Here is a 10158-nt window from a genome sequence, read left to right as displayed (position 1 = left end):
CTACACCTGCCCCCACAAGCTCAATGCACCCCCAGCCTGACCCTCCTGATTTGCACCCCTCTATACCTGCACCCCCTTGCAATGCACCCCCATTTGCACTCCCCCATAATCCCACCCCCTGCAATGCACTCCCGATATCTGCACCCCTCCCAAAATGCACCCCCAGTACCTCCACCCCCACTTGCACTCCCCCCCACACCCCATCTCCTGCAATGCACCCCTGATACCTGCACCCTCCCCAAAATGCACCCCCACTTGCACTCCCCCATAACCCCATCTCCTGCAACGCACCCCCGACATCTGCACCCCCCCAAAATGCACCCCGACATCTACACTCCCTGCCATGCACCCCCGATACCTGCACCCCCCCCACCTGCACCCCCATTCTCACCCCCCCACCCCCTCTACCCCCCCCCCCAGTGCCCCCCTTACTGCAGCACCCCCGCGGGGTCCCCGTGCCGCTCGTAGAGCAGCCCCCGCGGCGGGGGCCCCGTCGAGGCCGAGCGCGCCCGCACGGGGGGGACCCGAGCCCCGCGCAGCGCCCGCGCCGCCGCCCGCTGCATCCCGGCACGGCTCGGCACGGCACCGATCCGGCACTGCTCGGCACGGCTCGGCTCGGATCTGGCACGGCACGGCACGGCTGGGCACGATCCTGGCACGGTGCGGTACAAGCACGGCTCGGCACGGTTCTGGCACGGTTCTGGCACGGTGCTGGCGCGGCTCGGCACGGCACGGCGCGGCCGCCAGCAGCGTCACGGGGGCAGCACCGCCTCTCAGAGGGTCGGCACCGCCTCCGCCTGCTCTTAAGGCGGCCCCGAGCCGTGCCGAGCCGTGCTGAACCGTGCCATGCCGTGCCGTGCTTTTCTTTGCCTTTCCGTGCCATGCTGACCCGTGCCGAGCCGTGCCGTGCCGTGCCTTTCCTTGCTGTGCCGTGCCGTGCCTTGCCTTGATTTTCCGTGTCTTTCCGTGCCGTGCCGTGCCGTGCCGAGCCACAGCATCCTTTGGAGCCGCCTCCCGGCCGTGCCGGCTCCGTGCATGGTGCTTCGGGTGCTTAAAGCAGCGCGAGGAGAAAGCTCGGAGCAGGGGTCGATTTCGGTGTTTTGCAGAATTATCCCGGAGGAGAGGCCTCGTTTATTCCTCTAATTACAGCCGGTCACACCGGGGGGAGGAGGAGGAAGCCGAGGCGCTCTTCCACCGAGGGGCCCCTCGCGGCACAGCGAGCAGCGGTTTTTAAAAATCATTTCTTCTTTCGTGCCTGGATTTGGCTGCTCCAAGGGGGCAGCAGCTCCACGAGTGAGCCCTGTGCAAAGCCGAGCTCCCGCTCTGCTCATCACCCTCCTTGTCCACGTGCAATTAGCACGTCCCTTCGTTAACACCATCACCAGCGCGGGAGCTTGCCCGTGGTCCCACAGCAACAGCGACCAGAGCACCCAGAGTGTGTGGTTTGGTTAAAAACACAACAGCCAAGTGGGAAATGCTCCAAAAAGCAGAAATCCAGGTGGGTGTCAGCCTCGTGGGGAGCCTTGTGCTGGGCACCAGTGCTGCATGCCGCACCCGTACTGGGCACGGGGCTGCAGCCTGCACCCAAACCAGCAGGCTGTGCTGAAACCTGACCTGAAAGACTGGCATCAACTTGCCTGATGCTTCGAGGTCGTTTTAATAATAATAATAATAAAAATAAAAGCAACCTGGAAAATAAGAGTTGTGTGTGTGTGATTTCACGTGAGCTGAAAGTGCAAGATGAAGAAAAGGACCGGTTTTAGGGAAGGCGCCTAGTCGGAGGTGCTGACGAGTTTTTTTTTGCCTGTTTTGGTGTGAGCTTTGTACAAAAAGCAGCTTCTGGAGGGGAGCGGCAGGGCTCAGCTCCGCCAACCATTGCCGAAGGCTCTGCTAAACAGGCGAGGGGAGCGGAGAGAAAAATAACTTTTTCTCGCCAACTTCTTCCGTTCGGAGCTGGAGGTGTTGTTTGTAACAGCAGCGGGTGTAAACGTGCTCCGACACCCGGGGGATGTGCAAGCGGGTAGCTGCCGGCGAACACCCCCGCAAACACCCCGCACCCACGGAGCTGGTGGCCTCCACGAGCACCGACGGCGCTCGTGACGCTGGTTCTGGCCACCAGGCTGGAGGGGCTGCAGGGACACAGCTCGGGCTGGCCCCAGGGGTGGCACAAAGGGGCAGGGGAGGAGCAGGGCTGGCCCCGGGGGGGCATCCAGGAGCCAAAGCCACCATGGGAGCAGCTCAGCCAGATCCTGTCTCATGGCACCGCGTCACCCCACAGCCCTGGGTTGCTCCGTCGTGGGAGTTACTGGCTGCATTTTGCATTTTGCAGGGCTGGCCAAGTGCTTGCAAAGGGCACTGGTGGCTTGGGAGTCCCAGGTGAGCCCCCAGTTTTGTATCCCCCCTCTTGCAGGTGACCCCATTCCTGCCTCCAGGAGAGGCCGTGGGAAGTTGCTGCCCTTTCCTTCCCCACCTCATTTTATTTCACGCTTATCAATAGCACTTGCTGGAGCCTGGCTGTCCATTTCCCCACCTAAACATCGTCCCCTCCACCTCCCTACATGGCAATTAATTCAATATATTCATTTCTACTGTCCTAAATTCAGCATGGCAATCAGAGAGAGATGGGCAGGAGTGCCGGGCAAGTGAAGTCTGCGGGGGTCTCTCGGCCCATTTTCCTGCCCCAGCTGGCAGGACACCCACAGCCCCATCTCCAGTGCCCCTGGTCCCTGCTCCAGCAGAGCCCCAAAGGCCAAAATAGGCTTTTCCCACACCTGGTGGGATCCTGAGCATGGCCGTGTCCTGGAAACGTCCATACCACTGGGATGTGATGGTCCTCGGGCCGGTTGCCCAGCTGTCCCCATCCCCATTGCCCCCTTTAAATCAGCACTTCAATGCACAGCCACAAAACAATGGGGTTTTCACAGCACCAAAAGCTGCACCTTTCTGAGGAGGCTCGTGGCTCTCCCTGGTGGGGCTGTGAGGTCGGTAGGTTTTCCTTTGCCATCGAGAAAATTGGGATTTGGGCCAAAAAACTGTGCCGTGGTGCTCCTATGGCTGCAGTAACCCCGTGGCTTTGGGCACGGTGGCAGTGTGGAGGATGCTGCTGGGTTTAGGATGGAGCAACGTGGACGAGCAGGCGCACTGGGAGGCTCAGGTGCCCAAGCTCTGCACTGCATGGCAAAGGGTTAATAACTAATTACAGCAGCCAAATGAGATGCCTTTCTATAGCGTTAGAAACGTATGCATTGGCAAATCAGGGCTGGCAGACTATTTATGATTATTTTGTTAATGTTTCTCCTGTAACAAGCACAATTTCCTGGTGATTAATGACTGCTTCATCTCCTGAAATTGCAATTTTTTTTTTTAGGAGAAGCACACGGAGATTTGCATGCGAGGGCTTCGGGAGTGGGTGGGGAGAGGGGGAAGCGGGGATGGATCCTGAGGCAGAGGCAGAGGCAGAGAGAGAGCTGAGGCCAGGGGAAGGAGCGATACTCCCGGCTCCCCTTTGCCTTTTCCTGCCTAAAACCCACTGCTGCCAACTGGCAAAGGTTTGTCACAGCTGATTCGGGCTGGTCACACTGCTCAGGGATGGAAAGCAAAATGCTGCCAGGCAGGGGCTGGGTTTGGTTCTGCACACATGGGGAGCCCCTGGCCAGGAGCCCCAGGGGATGCTCATGAGAGCTGAGTGGCACCTGGGTGATGATTGCTGTGATTTTGCCCCTAAAACCTAAATCCTGTTGAGGATGGGAGGGTTGCAGGGATCCCCTGGTCTCCAAGGGGGAGCCCAGCGGCTTTGCCCCAAGCCTTGGAGCTCAGGAGTGCTGAGATGCCCCCGGCTATCACTGCTCTTCATCACATCCATGTGGGATTATTAATTAAGTACTTACAAGATCGACACAATTTTAACTAAGGAGAATAACAATCTGTTGCCTTTTTGGTGGAGAGATTGAAGGTGGACCTGTATCGCTTGGGAATAACTGGGAAAGTGGAGGCTGAGGGCTGGATTTTGGAGGGTTTTTGTTTGGGGACACGCTCGGTGTTGTGCCTTGGTGGCCTTCCTGCGGAGGGTGGGTGCAGCCGAGCCATGCTGGACCTTGGAAACACCAGGACCACCGTGGGGGTTTGGGCTTGCACGAGAACAGACCTGGGAAATCATCTGCAAAAAAAGCCCCTGCTCTGTGCAGAGGAAGCGATGCTCTGACAAAGAGTCGAGGCCAGTGGATTGTCTGATTGCCTTTTTATTAAACGTGCCTGGATCTTAAAATGCAAAATACATTGTGCTTAAAGAACCACTTTCCATAATCCTTGGCTTATCCCCGAATCCCTCATTTAACACCTCTGATGGCGCTGGACAATCCCATAGCCTCTGTTGAATCCTTTACCTAAAGCCACCCTCGTGCCCCCCGCTCCCGGCTCTGTGCGGCAGCGAGGGAGTTGTGGCTGCCAGCACGCGGATGCCCAGGATTAATTTTTTTAAGCAAGCCGATGGCTGGCTCTTGTGCCTCCAGAACAGCCTCCAAAACTGTATTTCCTTTGAAATGTTTCATTGTCAGATAATAACACAAAAAAAATAAAAAGAAGAAACACAACGCTCGGCGGCTAACGGAGAATTGATGAGTTCTGATCCTCTGCCAATGAGATGAGAAAGGAGGCTCCGTCCCGAGCCATAAATAAGGAGAGGAGCTGACAAAGGATCCAGCCCTGCCTTGTAACTGCAGCGGGACCTCAGAAAGTCACCGCGGTGTCTCCTGAGGGTGGGCAGTGCCTGGCCCTTGGCAGGTGGGGAAACTGAGGCAGGGATGGCCGGGGTCTCACTGAGACAGTGAGATGGGTCCCTGGAAGCCGATGCGCACACGGCGTGCACAGGCATCCCCCTGAACACATGCCCTTGTCCATACTCACAACAATGTGTGATTGAGGAGATCTCAGGGCAAATCCTTTATGGGGGGCAAGCCAGAGAATTGCAGGGCAGGAGCCAACCCTTTTGGTACCGTTTTTGGTACTGAGACCGATTCCATCAGAGCAGTGACCCCTCTGGGCAGGGGAGAGCTCTTGAAATAGCTTGGAAGAAAGCTCGGGTGAAGAGAGGAATCAAATCAGCACCTTTTATGCTTTTTTAATCTGCCTTTAACTTTTCCTTCAAACTTTTTTCCTCCCTTCCCTGCTCCAGCTCCTGACACGTCTCCATTCCGCCCCCTGACCATGCATGCTCCTATCGATGGCAGACCTGACACTTTTCCAGCCCCGCATTAAACTGTGAGCACGAGCCATGCTATGTGGGACAAGAATCGATTGTTCTCTGGGTTTTGCTGGTTGTTTTAGTTCGCTCCTGTTCAGCTCAGCTGCCTGACGAGCTCTTTTTGTTGCAAACTGCAGAGCGCATCCTTTCTCTGACGGCGTTTGGAAAAGCACCAAAGCGGAGCTGCGAGGAGGACAAACACAGGGGAGGAGAGCCGACACTCCCCGCATACATAAAAGTGAATAAAACAGAATAAAACAAGCTGCAGAAGCAGTATCTCCCCCAGCGTAAGGATAAATAGGAAGTGCTGGACACGGCGATGCTCCCTCCTCTCCTCCAGGTTTGGGGCGGGCAGGAGAGGCACCGCTCGGGCAGCAGCAGAGCTGATGATGAGAAACCTGAGCTATACCCAAACCCTGGGCTGAAAACAAACAGCTCTTGTGATGTGGGATGCGATCAGGGACCCCGAAGCACGCTGGCTGATTCATGTTCCACTCCCCCTTTAAAAAAAAATGCAACAAAATTGGAAAAGCGCTGAGTTTTGGTGCAGATCTGCTGGGTTTTAATGCCTGTATTCTTTTGTACCGAAGTCATTTTATTGCTGAATTTAGGGATGAGCAAATCCTTGCAGCTGGGATTGCAGCTGCTCTGTGGACCTGGGTTAAGTGCTGGCCAGCATCAGCCTGTGATGTCTGGGATATTTTTGAGTTAAATGGTTTGTAAATCCCTGGGAGCTCCCGATGCAGAATGAAGGGATGCTCCTGGGCAGCTCCGGGCTTTGGGCATTGGGAAGGGCCTGGCACTGCCTGTTGTGCCCCTGGTGATGGGATTTTTTAATGCTGGCAGGTGCTGGGCTGAGGAGAGAAGTGCAGGGCTTCACCCCGACCGCCCTGTGGGGCTTACCACGAGTCCAGGAGAAGAGCACAAGTGAGCACAACCCTAAGAGAAGCGTTGGGGTTTTGCATGTGACAGCAGAGCTGCTGCTGGGGGCTGTTCCCTGCAGTCCTGCGGCACTGGCTCCCACCAGAAGTGAGCACCTGGCTTTTTGCTCCATGAAACCCCTTGAAAATGCCACTGGGGGAATTTGTGGGTGCAGCACGGGGACGATCTCAGGTGGCTGGGGCTACCGGCATCCGCTCTGGCTGGGGAGCTGGGATGGAACATGGACTCTGCTGACACTTTGGGGTGTCTGCATGCAGCTGTGCATGGAAAACACAGGGGTGGCTTGGAAAACCTCCTTCAGAGGTGAAGAGCAATGTTTCTCCTTGCACTCAGGAGCTGGGGTGGAAAAAGCAGCGTTTTGCTGCATGCGCCTGCTTCTCAACCTCAGCCATGTGCTGGGTTGGTGCCATCGGCTCCAAAACTGCACCGGGGCAGGACTCAGCTCTGGGGCTGGGGACAGATCCTTCCTCTTCCCAGTTCCCCAGCAAGAAACCCCAGGGCCCTGGGAGCACAAAGCAGCAGGCGGGCAGGGAGTCGGGTCAGAAATAACCCCGCATAGCTCGGTGTAACACCGCACAGCATCTCCCAGCTGTTTCCTCCAGGAACTCTTGTTCACTTGTTGCCTCGAACAGGAATATGGGCGGCTCTGAGGGTTTATTTGGACGAAGACACAGAAGTTATTTCATCCTTTCAGGCGGTGATAACTCATCTAATAGCCCTATTACATCCGGCCACCGCACCGCGCCGGGCGCCTGACCGCTGGCCGGGCGGGATGAGATAAGCTGTTTTGTCTGTTAAGAAAGAAAAGGATTTTTTGGCATTAGGAAAGGCAGGTGATTTGAGAAAATAGCGGAGACTTATTAGAGATAAAGAACTGGATGGTGGTGTAATAGGCGTAGATATAGAAGAAGAAAGAGGGAGGTGTGTGGAGAAGAGGGAGGGAGGGTGGCACGAAGGGAATGGAGGGGAGAATTAAGCAGGAGGTAAAAGTTTGGGGTGTGAAGCAGGTTAAATCCCCCCCGTAGCAGTGCAGAGTGCTGATGGACATGTGGCCACATCCTTAGCTCTTGGGTCCTCGTGGGAAAAATAGGAAATTATTCCACTGGCAGCAAAAAGAGGTGTTCTGATTATAGGCTAAAAATGAAAGGTTTTGGCACAGGTGCCACGGTCACACTCCTGCAGCCCACCTGGGTGCTGTGGCCCCGTCCTGTGGGTGCTGGGGAGGGCTCGGGGCAGCCCCACTCCATGGCTCTGCCCTTTTATAAGCAAGTGCAAAAAACCCTCCCCAAAGTGCTGCTGACTCCCAACAGGCCCCAAAGCCCCAAAACCCAGCGTTTTACCCCCAGCCTGGGGGAACCCAGGAGTGCAGACGTGCCCGCTGTGTTCAGGCTGCTGTCACCGAACACCCTGGAGCTGAAAACATTTATCCTCCGAATGGGAGAGAGGGTTTCAGCTGAGACCATTTGCAATCACAGAGAGGCCTGTATTTTTGCTGCAAATGACTGTACTTGAAGAGTGATTACTTCATTTTAGCTCGATTGCTCCTGCAGGCGCTCGGGGCTGATGGCAGTGGGAGATGGGGCGGGGATGGGCAGGGGGCTGCGGGCCCAGGGGCTGATCCTGCGGGATGCTGAGGGCTCCCTGGTATCGGCCCCCTGGCTCCTGCTGTCAGGAGGAGGTGGGGAGGGATCGGGGTCAGGGTCCTGCTGTGTTCTCCCCTCTTTCAGCCCTGTTACGCTGATGGGGTTTCACCTGGATGTGCCGGAGGGGAAACCATCCTCAGCAGGGCCTGATCCTGCCACGCTCGTGGCTGTGGGGCTGCCCTAATGGGCAATTCCTGCTTGTCCCCAAACCTACTGGCAATAAAATACATGCATGCATCCCCTCCATCCATCCATCCATCCATCCATCCATCCATCCATCCATCCATCCATCCATCCATCCATCTATCCATCCATCCATCCTCCCATCACATCTCCTCTGCGCATCCCATCCCTGCACACTCAGCCCCTCCACCCATGCCCCCACCTCATTAACTCCCCATATGCCCCCATACACCCCTGTATACCCCAATACACCCCCATACACCCCCATACATCCTCTTACACCCCCATACACCCCCCATACACCCCCACAACCCCCCTTGCAGCTGCCAGTCGCTGAGACCCCGCAGCAGGGGGCAGCCCCTAACAAGGTACTTTTGTGGCACCCCCGGCTCCGCTCGTGCCAAATTTGGGCTGCATCCCCGCGGCAGCTCCAGGTGTGGGGGCTCCCCAGCACCAGCAATGGGGATGCTGCGATTTCCCCCTCCCCATGACCCCCAGAGTCACCCATGGGTGCAGATTGTGAAATGTTGGGGAGCCTGGATGAGGTTGCGCCACGCCGGCTGCTAAAGGAGATTTTGGGACGGCTGCTCTGGTTCCCCCTTTTCGTTTTGGTTTTGAAACACAACTTTTGGGTTTAAAAATGGGCAGCGTGGCTTCAACGCTCCATGTTCGGGTTGTTTGCCCCCAAATCCTGGCAGCATCCTGCTTCTGCTGGACCCCATCCAAATCCCCCCCATGCTGAGACGCTCGGCTGCTGGAAACAAATCCCAAATCCCCCAAATCCTGCAGAGTGTCCCCAGCTTGTCCCCTGCACAGAAACACAGGACTCGTGTCCCTCAGGCAGGGTTTTAGTAGGATTTTAGTGCTGGGAGGGGATTTGTTCACTTTGCTCCTTGCTCGGTGCCATTTGGAGGCTGCTTTGGGTTGGAGAGGGGGAGTGGAGGTGTCCCTGGGTGTCCTCGCCTCCTACCCCAAAATGTCCTCCCTGGGCTGGGGACACACGGGGCAGGACGTGGCCAGGCCCTGTGCCCTACGGCGGCTTTGGTGCAGCCCTGCAAAGTGCCACCACGGCCAGGAAAACGCGCTCGTCCTGGTGGCAGGGAACTGGCCTGGCCCCTGGCACGGTGCTAACTGGACTGGGGGCTGCTGGGAGCAACTGGGAGCAACTGGGAATGGAGAGAACTTGTTGCACAGCCCTGTGGTGCCATATCCTGGGGCTGGGCAGTTTCCCCAGGGCTGCCAGCAGAGCCATTTTTGCTATTATTATTTGGGATTATTTGTTTTTTTAGCCCCAATTTTGCTGCAGCGTCCCGGGGAGGCTGCGCTGGGAGGGTGCCGGTGTCCGTACCTGGGCAGATTTCACCCTCTGGGGATAAAACAAACAAACTCGGGGTGCAGCAGCCGCAGGGCAGCCGGGCTGGAGGTGGATTGCAAAACTCCCCCCCCCCCAGCTGGAGGAAAAACCTTTTCCTGCAGAGCCGGGGCTGGAGGCGAACAAGGGCCCTTTCATCCCCTGGCAGCACCGCGTCCCCACGGGCACCCAGCGCCGCGTCCCGCGCCTGCGCCCGCCGCCCCGTGCACATTTTCCTTTTTTTTTGTGCCCTTTTGGGTTTGTTTTTATTTTTCCCCCCCCCTTCCCTCGCTGCAAGCCACGGCTGTGCCTCCTGCTACCTGCCCCCCCCGCCCGTCCAGGAGGGGCGGTGGCTTTGCTGAGTGTCACCCATGGGTGCTCCTGGTGCTGTCCCTGCAGCTGGGGACCCCCCCACCCCGGGGACCCCCCCACCCCAAAGCTGGGGCCCTCTGGAGGTAGGGGTGCCCCAGGATCGCTCCAGGCTAATGGTGGCCCCCTACAGCTGTCCCCCCCCCCAAAAAAAAAAACCCACACCGGGATCCTCTGTGCAGCTGGGTCCCCCCTGCAGCCATGCACCCCCCTGCAAACAACCAGGGACCCCCCCAAATTGCAAACGTGCCCCCCCAGCTTTGCTACCCCTCCATGCAACTGGGACCCCCCGAAAGTGTCTCTATCCTGCAACCATGCACCCCCCAGCTTTGAATCCCCCCCTTGCAACCTTGCAGCCCCCCAGCCCCGCACCGCCCTGCAAACGGGGACCCCCCAACACTGCAACCACACCCCTGAGCCTTTCGCCCCCC

The sequence above is a fragment of the Aythya fuligula genome, chromosome 23 (assembly GCF_009819795.1).
Source record: "Aythya fuligula isolate bAytFul2 chromosome 23, bAytFul2.pri, whole genome shotgun sequence".
Classification (NCBI taxonomy): domain Eukaryota; kingdom Metazoa; phylum Chordata; class Aves; order Anseriformes; family Anatidae; genus Aythya; species Aythya fuligula.
This window is presented reverse-complemented; position numbering follows the sequence as displayed.